We start from the raw sequence: 14,508 nt of genomic DNA, 5'->3' as shown, positions 1-14,508 counted from the left end.
CTGGTTTATGCAGCCCGGGAGGGGACACGAGGCTGGTTCCAGGCGGTTATAGCTGCTTCTTTGAGTGAGGGCAGTTTTCCCGCCGCCTTGAAGGAGGCGGTGGTGAGACCTCTCCTCAAGAAGCCTACCTTGGATCCGGCTGTTTTGAATAACTTTCGTCCGGTCTCCAACCTTCGCTTTCTTGCGAAGGTTGTTGAGAGTGTGGTGGCGCATCAGCTCCCTCTGGTCCTGGATGAAGCGGATTATCTAGACCCATACCAATCGGGCTTCAGGCCTGGGTACAGCACGGAGACGGCATTGGTCGCGCTGGTGAATGATCTCTGGAGGGCTCGGGACAGAGGATACTCCTCTGTTCTAGTCCTATTAGACCTCTCAGCGGCTTTCGATACCATCGACCATGGTATCTTGCTGCGGCGTCTCAGGGGATTGGGAGTGGGAGGCACGGTTCTTCAGTGGTTCTCCTCCTATCTCCTGGGACGTTCGCAGTCGGTGTTGATGGGGGGGCAGAGGTCGACCGCGAGGCCTCTCGCTTGTGGAGTCCCTCAGGGGTCGGTCCTCTCGCCCCTTCTGTTCAACATCTACATGAAACTGCTGGGTGAGATCATTCGTGGTTTTGGAGTTGGGTATCATCAGTATGCTGATGATACCCAACTTTTCATTTCGACCCCAAACCACCCCAGTGATGCCCTCGACGTGATGTCCCGGTGCCTGGAGGCGGTCCGGGTCTGGATGGGGAGGAACAGGCTTCGTCTCAACCCCGACAAGACGGAGTGGCTGTGCGTACCGGCATCCCGGGATATTCAGGATATCCCACCCCTCATTATGGGGGGTGAGTCATTACCTCCTGTAGATAGGGCTCGCAACTTGGGAGTCCTCCTAGATTCACAGCTCTCTTTAGAAGACCATATTGTAGCTGTAACTAGGGGGGCGTTCGCCCAGGTTCGCCTGGTGCGCCAGTTGCGGCCCTATCTAGACCGGGATGCCTTGCGCACGGTCACTCATGCGCTCGTGACCTCTCGTCTTGATTACTGCAACGCTCTCTACAGGGGGCTACCCTTGAAGACCACTCGGAGGCTCCAGCTGGCACAGAATGCAGCCGCGAGAGTTGTGTCGGGGGTTTCCCAATACTCCCGTGTTACACCTTTGCTCCGCGAGCTGCATTGGTTGCCAGTTGTCTTCCGGGTGAGGTTCAAGGTGTTGGTAATGACCTACAAAGCCCTCCATGGCATGGGTCCAGAATACCTTGGGGAGCACCTGCAGCCGGCGTCAACTTCCCTCCGCCCAGTACGCTCCCACAGAGAGGGCCTCCTCAGGGTGCCGCTGGTCAAAGAATGCCAACTGGTGGCCCCCAGGGGGAGAGCGTTCTCTGTGGGTGCACCGGACTTATGGAACCATCTTCCGGTAGAGCTCCAGAAGGCGCCCGACCTCCGCTCCTTCCGGCGCGACCTTAAAACCCATCTCTTTAAGGAAGCGGGCCTGGCCTGAGGGGATGGGGTGGGTTTGTTATTATGACTTTAATTTTAAATTTGTACTATGGGCATTGTTTAATCATGTTTTAATAATTTTAACTTTTGTATCTGTCTTTTACGTATTGCCCTGTTAACCGCCCTGAGTCTCTTGAGAGAAGGGCGGTATATAAATTAAATAAATAAATAAATAAATAAATAAAATAAAGTTGTTTTCTTGGGTGGCCACCAGAGGGTACATTCAAAAACCAGGTCATCAACGACCTCAGAGCCATGATAGCAACAAATGAGGAAAAGTACCCCAATCAATATCAGTATATAGATCAGTGGTGTAATGCAGTAGAAGAGAAGGCAGAGGATTTGTTACAATGTCAGGCTGAGATGGTTCACCTCTGTATTGCTAGATCTAAAGGAAAGAAGCCGGAGGTTGTGTTAAAAAGATTAAGGATGTGAAAATATCTGAAACCAAGGTGTTAAAAATGAAGAAAGAGGTATTGGTTGAGGAGGAGGTGATTCTTAGACTCCCTCCGTATGTGCCACATCAGGCAGCAGCTGCTGCAGCGCTAAAGTGAAGTGCAGTCAGCAGTAAGATAGAAGCAGAGAAGAAAGAAGCTGATGGCTCCTAAGGACTTCTCTGTGAGCGAGAGTGATGAGATAGGTGGAGGTACATGTTTGAAGTTACAGAGGTTGGAAGGAGTTCTGGGAAAGAATACCAGTGAATTGTTGGAGGTGGCAAAGGAAAGTGTATGTTAATAGAGAGAAAGAGAGAGGGAAGCACAAATGCAGAGGAAAACGGAATTGTTGGCAGTAGCTTTGCAAGGGAAGATACTGCTTGGGCTAAATCAGTGTGCGTATTGTGGGGAAGAAGGGAATGTCAGAAACGAGGGACGAGAGGATGAGGCTGTGAAAGGAACAGTAAACTGCAGATTTTATTGTTGTAAAAGCCATGGAGGATGTGTGAGTAAATTTATGAAAAATGCATGTAAAGGAGAGCAAACTATTTTTAATGGTGAGATTTTTGTAAAGTTTCTTTTACTTCCCCTCCCCCCCTGCTGTGTAGGACACACTGATAGAAAATAATACCTAAGAGAATTGAAGAAATTGTAATTCAACCCTTGTTTAAAACAAAGGAGTTGAGAAAATTTTGGGGATTATATATATATGAGCTATGCTGTTTGATTAAAAAAATTGTATTGAAAACTGTTAGAAAAGAAGCTTTAACAGAGTTTGGTGAGCGTTCCTTTGTTGGCTTTTCACTAGGTAATTTGTTTGTAAATATAGTCAAAGAAATGGCTTGGATAAGGTTTTGACCCAGAAGTGGGGAAAAGAGGCAGCCAGTAGTATTTTTGTCTAAAATTGACATTTGGGGAAGTCTTGGTGGTTAGCATGTTTTATTAAGTGTGGGTAATTTTAAATCAGAAAGACGAAAAGAGGTAACCAATTGTTCATAGCAAAGTGGTTGGGAAAACAAAAAGACAAAAAGAAAGACATAATGAAGGTGCGATAGTAAATGGGGAGGAAGAAAATGTGAGTGGAAGCTGGGAGAATTTCCCTCCCTTGGTCAGTACTAACCTGTGGATTTTATGTCGTTCAGCAAGTGCTGAGGTTGTTAATAAGGGAAAAGGAGAATATGCCTATGGAGTCTTCAATACTTTTGGAGAAGAGAAATGTAGAGGACTGATTAATAGCTAAGGGAAACAGTTGGCTCGTGTAAAAAAGACAGAAGTTAAGCCAGAGTGGCAGAAGGGCAGTGAAGGAATGGATAATAGAAGGAAGAAACAGGAAAGTTGCTTTTAAGTTGGTTTGCACAGACTTGTGAATTACATGCATTACTGCTATTAATGGGGTCAGCACAAATGTGTGCACTGTATGCCTTAAAACAAGTCTTAGAATGTTGAAGGAACAAGAATGTACAATAAGAAATATGGAAAGAGAGAAAAATAGGAAGTAGAAGAAAGTGTGAAGTGAATGTTGCCAGATGGGAGATGGAAGTTGAATAAAGCAATGTGGATACTCATGGTAACTAGGACAACCATTGAGGGAAACAATGAGGAGAAATGGAGGGAATTTGAAGTTTCAGGAATATGGGCAGAAGATAACCCTCCCGGATTTGCAACTCATCACCCTCCGATAATAATGGAGGTGAAGCCTTTAGCGACGCCAATTCATATTCGTCAGCACCCATGCTCTAATGAAGCCACCGCTGCGATATATGAAAGCATTCAAAAATATCTTAAAGCAGGGATTTTGGTGCCTATTCAGTCACCTTAGAACACTTCCATTTTAGCTTGATTCCGCCGACTGCTAGGTGATTCTCAGTAATAGACTTAAAGGATGTCTTTTTCATGATCCCAATCCACAAGATTAGTCAGCCATTGTTTGCGTTTGAGTGGGAAAGCCTGGGGTCAGATCAGAAGAGGCAATACACATGGACTCGGCTTCCCCAGGGGTTTAAGAATTCACCCACCTTATTTGGTACTGCCCTAGGAAAAGACTTGCAGCATTATGTACCCTGACAACCTGGGGATATAGTTTTACAGTACGTAGATGATGTGTTGGTTACAGGCAAAACAGGAATTGTGTTGGGATAATACGAGAACTCTTTTGCATCTGTTATTAAAATGCGGTTATCAGGTGTCCAAAAAGAAAGCACAGTTGGTAAGGCAGAAAGTAAGATATTTGGGATATGATATTGAGCATGGTCAGAGAGCCCTAGGACAGGAAAGGAAGCAAGCGATTCTAGCCATTGCTGAGCCAGCAAACAGATGGCAGCTGTGAGGTTTTGGGGGCGGGCTAGTTTTTGCAGAATCTGGATACCTAATTTTGCACTGTTGGCAGCTCTGCTTTATACAGCTACAAAGGGGGGTGATTTTGAACATTTTCAGTGGGGAGGAGAAGTTGCATTGGGAGAGTTGATGCGGCAGGCAGGGGTTAAGGTGGAACGAATGAATTGCACTTTAAAGGTGGAATGAATGAATCCCACTTTAAAGGAAAAGTGGTCTGATGTTTTGCTCTTAGCACTGTATTCTGTGAGGTGTGCGCCATGAAGACAATACAGATTGTCCCTGTTTGAGTTGATGTTTAGCCGTCCTCCCACTCTGTTAAAATGAAGGGGGGAGTACATGGAGATGGTACAAGAACTAAATAAAGCAGGTTGAAAAGCTTTGCAATTATGTGACTAAGCAAACCCCTCCTAAATTAGAAATAAAGATAACGTTTCTTTTTAAACCTGGAGACAAAGTCTGGGTGAAACATTGGAAGCAGGAACAATTAGAAGGCAGATGGAAAGGACTGTATGTTGTTATTATGTTCTCTCCTCTTGCTGTAAAGATTGCAGAATCCAAATCTTGGATCCACTGGACAAGGGTCAAAGCAGCAGATGAACCTGAATGGGTGATGTTTAAAGATCCAGTGGCTCCTACAAAGTTAATGTTTAAACGAAAGTGATATAGGATTTGTTAGTGAAATTGGACTTATTTAAGAAACTTTAGTATGTTCACTAAAAGGCTACTCTGCTAGAACCTTACCGGCAATAGGTTCTTCTACGCACAGTAGTGAAGAACCCTTGCTAAGTCACTCTGGAAGCTGACTTTCTACGCACGGGAGAAGAATGGAGAAAAGTTTATTTCTGCTATGGGTGTATTGTGTTGTACCACATGTAACAATGTTTGTATTTACAATTATGGACTTTGGAGTAAGCCAAAGGAAACACCTCAGATTGTTCAATCATTTCTTGTAGGCATTGGAAATTGTGATGGAAATTATCCACTTAGTTTTAATCCTGAATATTGGAATTACAGTTTACCACATCCCTGTCAGTATCCACAGGCGTTTGATAGAATTGCTAAGGATGCTTGTCAAGCCAGGCAACCAGCCAATTTTGAAGCTTGTAAGTATGTGGGTTATGTGTACAGAAAGGGAATGTGTGCCAAAAGCCCCATACAATGGAACACCCCCTCCTCTAATTTTGGAGTGTAGTATCCCAGTATTTTAGGGATATGAATGCATGAAAATGATCCCTCAGTGTGGCCTGGAACTTGTGTTTTGTATCTATCGGAGGATGGTTACAGAACACCAATAATTAGGCTGCAGGCTGGTGTGGATTTGGGCAATGCCTAGGCAATGCCTAGATAATGCCTTAAACTTGTTAGCTGAAACTACTGATAAAATCCGGACAGCTGTCTATCAAAACTGATTGGCTTTGGATTACCTATTAGCAAAAGAAGGTGGAGTGTGTGGAAAATTCAATCTTTCTCTTCAAATTGATGAAACTGGACAAATAATCAAACAATTAACCACTGAAATGAGGCAATTAACACACAATGCAGATCAAACCTGGAAGGGTTTTAATTTTCAAAATATTTTGAGTGGATGGTTTCCCAAACTTCCAGGGTTACAAGCAATTGTGGCTTGCATAGGACTGATAGCTGCAGGATGTGTGTTGATTCCTTGTATTTTGCCTATTTTTATAAAAACTATATCCAATAGCTTAACTTTACTTGCTGAAAGAAAAGCGACTGCACAGGTAATGGCAATGTGGGAATATGAAAGATTACAAACCAAAGAAGACCTCTGTTGAGACTCATCTTCACAAGTTGAGATAAGTCTCAAAAGGAGGGAATAAAGAGGAAATATACTAAAATAATAGGGAAACAAAAGTATTCTTGTTCTTAGAACAGACATTGATCAAGGAAGCCATAATCCTGTTAGCGTAACTACACGTATTCCCCGATGACTGTCTTAAAGAGGAATGTACCAAAGTCCTTGTTTAAGCAAACATAGTCTTGTCCTTAAGGCAGATGATGATTGGGATAATTATATCCTGTCTGTGAAACTAAACGTACTGCAAGTAGTTTTCTTCTGTAAACTGTCTTTGGATAAGAATGTGTAGAATATTAACCACATAAGTAACAATGTAGAACAATGTAGAACAATGTATAACTAGGAATTAGAGGTGTATAAAAATGTCTGTTTGTGAGCTCTTCGGGGTTCAGACTTTTGCTTTGTTCAAGCCTTTTGAACCTGCGCATTAAACGTTTCCTTTCCTGAAGAGCTGGTGTGACTCTCTTCTTTCTACAACAACAGAACTGGTCCCTGGTGCCCAAAAGGTTGGGGGCCACTGTTTTACAGTATAAAATCTCAGCAGATTTTTTTTTTTTGCTCTTCCTTCTGGCTGGTGACTTTACTTGCTTGAAGCTGTTCTTTCCTCTGCGTGGCTTTTGTGAATGTTTTCTCCCTCTTCAGCTTCAAAAACAGAACCAACCCACAGAAGCAGAACAAGGCAGCCTGCAGATAATGTCTCAGATGTAACCATTTGGAAAGGCCTAAAGGGACACCTGCCCTGTAATCACCACTATTGCTTTTGTTTTCCTCGACTTCCCCTGCATTCTTGTTCAGTGCTGGCAGGGAGTCCGTGTCTTACTTGCCAGCTCTTTTTGCAGCTGCAAATGAGAAAGTAGCTCATCTTCATCAAAACACTCTTTGAAGCTTTACTGTGGATGAGTTCTCTCCCTTTCCGCTCTTTTTCCTACTTCCTAAATCAACTCTGGAATCACAAAGGGAGCTGTTGATTGCTTTGTTAATTAGCCTGATTTCCTAGACCAGCTGATAAAAGATTTGTGGGAGGAAAGCTTCTAAACATTGTGAAGCAACATGAAGGGGCAGGAAGTACTGAAGAAGGAATAATGTGTTTAGTCTGCTCATAATGGAACCCACAGGCACACCTACATTTGAGGACCATATTTTCAATTTGGGGCAGATTCCAAATTAAACTTTAGATACCAATATCTGACTATTATATATATATCACTAAAACTCCTGTGTTTGTAGCCTTTAACTGGATGAAATGGTGCATCATAGGACAAAATGTTTTGAATCAAGGTACTTCAAATGGAGCTAATTTACAAGAATGCATCCAAAATCTGGGATCCATGATTCCTGCGGAATTGAAATTTGGCAAATTTTATAAAACATTTTATGACACAAAAAATATCTTGCATTTTACATAATGCAACATGTCATGAAACTTTTTCCATGCTGATGTTTAACTGTGTTATACAGGTCCTCATGAACTAGTTTCAAGGCATATAGAACTCAGAATATCTCCCTAGATTGTTAAAAACTTTTCAAGTACATGAGAGCTCTGCCATTGTTGAAGGCATTGAGGAATCCAGTAAGGAAATAACTCTGAAATGATAATTCAAAGGGTCAATGAGTTGTCTAGTTACTAATTATAATTATAAACTCATTTTGGTCTAGTTACATATAATATCGAAGCTACACAATACACATATAAATATCCATTCTCAGAACTGACATAAAGTTTGAGGAAAGCCCTTAGAGATGTATTGTTTCCTGGCAGAAATATACTATTGATGGATTACGAATGTAACATTGCCACCGTTTGAATTACTAAAGAAAGTCATTAGAGGAAATTTAAAATGGCAAGCAGGTTTACAAGTATCTGGTTTTAAGTTCAAGAATGGAAAGCAAAACATGAATGGAAAATATAAGTTTAGATTCCACCAGATGTTTCATGATTCCCAGCCTTAAGCAGCTATCTATGGATGCTGAGAAGAAAGTAATTTAGTACAGCACTCACATCAATTGCACAAAGAGAATTTTCTATCTTTATAGGGTTAATTCTTGCTAAATTACAATTGTTCCCTCTTGTGATGTCAAGGCTTGAATATTTAATTTCCAGAAAACCAAATAATGTATATAGATTTATGAAATGATAACACTTTCTGAATAAAATACATCTTTTCCATTTCAATATAGCTTAAAGTCTGATTATAAGAAAATATCTCTGTCCAGCAGGTGATCTTTGCTGGACCATGTTTTCTCTTTGTTATGCTGCCCTATTATGGCTTTCAATTTCATCAGTTATAATACTCTTCTGAGACATTTTGTTAGAGGAATCCTGGCTGTTCTGGACATACTCAGATACCTATTTCAACACATGTTCCTGATTCAGTACTGCATCATGGTTTTGGTGTTCTGCAAAGGTTTTCCTAGTCCCCAGCTATTTACAAAAGGAATAAAACTACTGTGGAATGTTGGCTGCTATTTGGGGGTTCAGCTTTACTCTTACAGTATAATGTTAATAAAAGCCAATGTTATTTCTTTTGCAATTGAAATATAAGCAAAATAAAAATCTTGATTGTCAGCCAAAAGGCAGTTCAGTAAATAGAGACATAGCATTTATTGGTGGGCAATATGACTAAAGACTCAGATTTTTCAGACTGCATGTGGACTGGGAACCAATTGTGTACTTGAAAGGTTCAGATTTGGGTATTGATTAAGAATATATTTATAAGCTAAATCTAGTGCAACCAATTCAACATTTTTTCCTACTCAAGCCATGGTAAACTTGCTGTATTTACATTTGGTTTGAATTGTAATTGCTCTAGAAAAATATTCTTAAATTTTAGGGTTTTTCCCCCAGAACGTTGTAGTTACACTATTATCGTTGTAGTTACAGCATTGAACATATAATTATTTCAATCAGCTATTGATTGGTTTCAAGATAGAATTCATAGCTTCATAGCATACCTGTCTGCTTTCTAACAGAATTCCAAGTGCTGATTATAGTATATAGTTTTGTTTCAGTTGCTTGCTTTTATAATTTTGATCTGATTTAATACTATACAGTATACTATAAGAAACAAGGAAATCAGTATAATCCTGTAATGCCCTTAATCAGGATTGGTGCACCATTATTTTAAATGTTTAAATTGTATAGACATTCACCCCACCCCAAGGAAGATTCTGAGTGAGGGTATCCTCAGGGAGAATTAGAATTGGCTGTTGCAACTACATAGTTGAGACTAGATTTTTGGTGGTTTGGATGATCCTTCCACTCCTCATGGATGTTCCTGATCCCAGGATTGTGAAGCTATTCTTGGGAAGTTCTGGAGATGTAATTAAAGAATCTGAGTACATCACAGATATACATATCTCCCAAATACCATGGAGAAAGTCTTCTGCTCATAGGTTGCACAGCAACAGGTCTATAGCCAATGAATGACAAATCCTGAGATCTGAGAACCCTATCTTGGTTTGGGATCATTTATTGCATTTTATTTCTTCCTGTTTTGCTGTTTGTGGACTTCTTTTAAAAATATACATTTATTTTACTTTCTTCTCCCAATTTATAAATTTCCAAAATATATGATACATTTTTATATTATTTAATTTTCTTATTATGGTAGGTTATGACTTCTACTGTATTTAATTTTATTTGGTGTTGCATTTTTTCAAATTTGGCTAGTTGTTAAGCAACTAAACAGCATTTCTTCCTTTCTTTTACTTCCTCTTCCCTATCCCATATTTCTTAAAATCCATTTTGTTGCTTATTGTTCTATTGTGTTACTACTAAATTTTCTTCTGCATCTGAAACATTTGATATTCTAGAAGTTATTTAACTATGCTTCCAATAATTGGTAGCCAATTTGGACAATACCGTAGTATTAGGATAAATAATATCCTGATGGGTTTGACCCAAGCCAATTTATTCAGATAATCTAAATAACATTGAAGTCCATCCCTTCTCTCTCTCTCTCTCTCTCTCTCTCTCTCTCTCTCTCCCTCCCTCCCTCCCTCCCTCCCTCTCTCTCTCTCTCTCTCTCTCTCTCTCTCACACACACACACACACACACACACACACACACACACACAAATCCTGTAATGGATAAATTTGTTAAGGCATCCACATCTTAGCAACATACATTTATTTCATTTGTAAGCATTTTTGCAGATAAAGAGGAAAGTTCTGAGTCACAGAAAGAAATGTCACTACCCACATAAACCTAATATCAGAATCTATTTATATTTCATTTCTAACTATCTCCTCTGAGCTAAAATGATTGTTAAAATCAACATTTACTTTAATTTTATTGTACCACAAATAGCCATGCCAGCCAAACCGTCAGAATCCATTTATATTTCATTTCTAACTGTCTCCTCTGAGCTAAAACCAAATCTCACCTTCTCCTGGATTCTGCCATATTCTCAAAGGGGAGAGGGAACAGGCATGGGGCTTTATTGCTTTCACTTCCTCCATTAAATATAACCTTTTGTTCATTTGCCTGTCTGCTATCCATTACAATGTAACCAATTGCTTTCTATACTAGGCATTCTCTCTGAACTTACCCAGCAACTAGAAAAGCGGGTGGGGGGAAGAAATACAAATCTCTGGGAACTGGTTTATTTCTCCAAAGAGGTGTGAAGAGTGGTGGAAATGATAATGCTGCAAATGGAACCGGACTGATGTTATTTTTCTTTTCCCACAATGGACTTGTCACCTGGAGATTGGCTGATCTGGAACTGGCTGAATGAACTGTGGGGTGGGGTTTGCTTGGGGGCATTTTAAAAATATGGATCTGTAAGGGAATTTCTCAGATCCTGTCTATTATGCCTGCTATCTCCTATTTCTTAGTAAAAGTTCCTGCTTGGGAAAAAAAAACTGTTCTGCCTTAAGATGTGGGTGAAGTAGGTCCTGACACCTAAATAGAGTACCAATGACTTATATTATTTATAGTGACTGCAGTCTATTCCTATTAAAAATCAAAGAGGAAGTCCCAATTCCCCATTAATTATGTGGCTCATAACATACCTCATTTGCTATACTTTTGGTTCTTTTCAGATACTTAGGTATACCATACATCTCATTTCACTTCTTTAATTAGGCTGGTTCCAGACAGTAATAACTGCTTCTTTGAGGGAGAGTGTTTTCCCTGTCGCCTTGAAAGAGGCGGTGGTGAGGCCCCTCCTCAAGAAGCCTGTCCTGGACCCAGCAATTTTGAATAACTATTGTCCTGTCTCCAACCTTCGCTTTTTGGTGAAGGTTGTTGAGAGTGTGGTAGCGCATCAGCTCCCTCTATTCCTGGAGGAAACTGATTATCTTGACCCGTACCAATCGGGTTTCAGGCCCAGGCATAGCATGGAGACGCCATTGGTCATGCTGGTGAATGATCTCTGGCGGGCTTGGGACAGGGGTTGTTCCTCTGTCCTAGTCCTTTTAGACCTCTCAGCGGCTTTTGATACCATTGACCATGGTATCCTACTGCGGTGTCTTAGGGGGCTGGGAGTGGGGGGCACTGTTTTACAGTGGTTCTCCTCCTACCTCCTGGGCCGCTTGCAGTCGGTGTTGACGGGAGGACAGAGGTCCACCCTGAGATCTCTCATTTGTGGAGTCCCTCAGGGGTCAGTCCTCTCTCCCCTCCTGTTCAACATCTACATGAAGCCGCTGGGTGAGGTCATTCGTGGTTTCGGGGTGGGGTATCACCAGTACATTGATGATACACAACTTTTTCTTTCCACCCCTAACCAACCCAGTGATGCCCTCACCGTGATGTCCCATTGCCTGGAGGCAGTCCGGGTTTGGATGGGGAGAAACAGGCTTCATCTCAATCCTGCCAAGACTGAGTGGCTGTTCATACCGGCATCTCGGGCTGACCAGCTTTCCCCATCATTAACAATAGGGGATGAGGTGTTACCCCCCCCCCCCCATTGATAGGGCTCGCAAGTTGGGCATCCTCCTGGATTCATGACTCAGTTTTGAAGATCATATAGGAGCCGTGACCAGGGGGGCTTTTGCCCAGATTCGACTGGTGTGCCAGTTGCGGCCCTATCTGGACCGAGATGCCCTACGCACAGTCACTCACGCACTCGTGACCTCCCGGTTAGATTACTGCAATGTCCTCTACATGGGGCTGCCCTTGAGGACCACTCGGAGGCTTCAACTGGTGCAGAATTCAGCCCGATACTCCCATGTAACACCTCTTCTCCATGAGCTGCATTGGCTTCCGGTTGCCCTCCAGGTGAGATTCAAGGTGCTGGTAATGACCTATAAAGCCCTAAATGGCTTGGGTCTGGACTATCTAAGGGAACCCCTGCTGCCGGCATCATCTTCCCATCATCCTGTGCGCCCCCACAGAGAGGGCCTTCTCAGGGTACTGCCGGTTAATGAATGCTGACAGGTCATTCCCAGGGGAAGGGCGTTCTCTGTGGGTGCGCCTGCCCTATGGAACCAACTACCCATGGAAGTTAGGACTGCCCCCAACCTTTGCTCATTTCGCCGGGACCTGAAAACTTGATTCTTTGAGCTGTTTGGTCCAGACTGTGGGGTTGTTAATTTAATTGGGTTTTAGATTTACTTTTGGGGCTTGAATTTAATTTAATTGTTTTAATTGATTTTAATTTTTGTATTTCATGGTTTTAACTGCCCTGTAAACCACCCTGAGTCCTACGGGAATAGGGCGGTATACAAATTCAATAAAATAAATAAATAAAATTAATTAATTAATTGCTTGTGAATAGTACTTTATTTCTATATTCAATTTCCTTACAATTTCCTTCAATTTCCTTTGTTTAATCATGCAAAACTTAACAATTGAATTGCCAAATATCTTCATCATAAAGCAGGGTGTTTTTTTTTCATTCTTTAGGAAAACAGAATGCTGAGAGCCAGTTTGGCCTAATGATAAAAGGCACCAGGCTATAAAGTAGGAAACTGGTGTCTAAGCCCACCTTAGGCCTGAAAGTAGGCTGGGTACACTTGGGCCAGTCACTTTCTTCCAGCCCATGATGTCAAGCCCAGTTGATAAGCTGGTCAGTCATTTTCTGTTGCAACCAATGGATCAGCACTTGCTTTATCTTAAAAAAAACAACAACAAAAACTAGACCCTGTACTTGTGCTAGGCTAAAAAAAAGGAAGAAAGAATAAAGGGCTTCTTTGTGAAAAAAGAAAGGAAAGGAAAGAAAATGAAAGAAAGAAACTTCATCCCTAGAATTATGTGTACCCAATTAGCAAAGAAAGCCTCACTGGTACAGCAGAAGGACTAATCTTCCTGAGACTAAAAGTGGTGGTAGCATTCTTACAGGTAGTCCTCAACTTACAAGCACTATTGAGCCCAAAATTTACGTTGCTGAGACAGTTGTTAAGTGATTTTTTTCTCATGTTGTGACTTTTCTTGCTAAGTTGTTAAGTGAATCAATGCAGTAGTTAAATTACTAACAAGTGACAGATTTTATTTTCCTGGGCTCCAAGATCACTGCAGATGGGGACTGTAGCCAAGAAATTAAAAGACGTTTGCTCCTTGGGAGGAAAGCCATGGAAAATCTAGACAGCACACTAAAAAGCAGAGATATCACCCTGTCAACAAAAGTGCGTATAGTCAAAGCTATGGTCTTCCCAGTTGCAATGTATGGCAGTGAAAGCTGGACCATAAGAAAGGCTGAGCGCCAAAGAATTGAGGCCTTTCAGCTATGTTGCTGGAGAAGACTCCTACGAGTCCCTTGGACTCCAAGGCGATCAAACCGGTCAGTCCTAGAGAAGATCAACCCTGTTCTGAACCAGCCTGCTACCGGCCTTGCAGAAAGGCAAACCCCTGTATAAACAGTAGAGACTGGAGAGCGTCTGAGGCTGGAAAGCGTCTGCCAAGATTTATTACACAAACAACAGAACAAGAAACAAAACACTGGAACTTGAATCCTCAAACGGAACGGTTGCTTTCAGCAACCAGCCCTTCCCCAAACACTCCTTTTATTTAGAGTTCAGGGCGTGGCCTCCCTGTGCCTCCTTCCGAGGAGTCCCACAGCCTTTCTCTGCTTGTTCCTGCTTGACTGCCTCCTGCGTTGGGCGTCCTTGAACAGGGCCAGCTGTGGGTCATCATCATCCGCACTCTCGGGCTCGCGCAGCTGAGAAGAGGGCCCTGGCTGGGGGCTCTGCGAAGCCTCCAAGCCATCATCAGCAAGCTCGTCTTCAACACCCTCCTCCTCCCCCTCATCTGAGTCATCCGAGACATCCGAGCCGGCTGCCGGACCCACAGGCTGGCCCTGAATCACAACACTATCCCGCACCGCAGGGCCCTTCCCCCGGGGCTGCTGATCCGGATGCGGTCGGGATGGGAATTGTTCGTGAAAAGCAGTCACCAACGCAGGGGCATGAACGGCGGTCGCGTCTTCCCATGTGAAGTCCTCCGGCCCATACCCTTTCCACTCGATCAGGTACTGGAAACGACCTTTCAACCAACGGGAA

Source organism: Vipera ursinii, assembly GCF_947247035.1.
Source record: "Vipera ursinii genome assembly, chromosome: 4".
In the NCBI taxonomy this organism is placed as follows: domain Eukaryota; kingdom Metazoa; phylum Chordata; class Lepidosauria; order Squamata; family Viperidae; genus Vipera; species Vipera ursinii.
The sequence above is the reverse complement of the archived record's forward strand: the minus strand, read 5'-3'. Positions refer to the sequence as shown.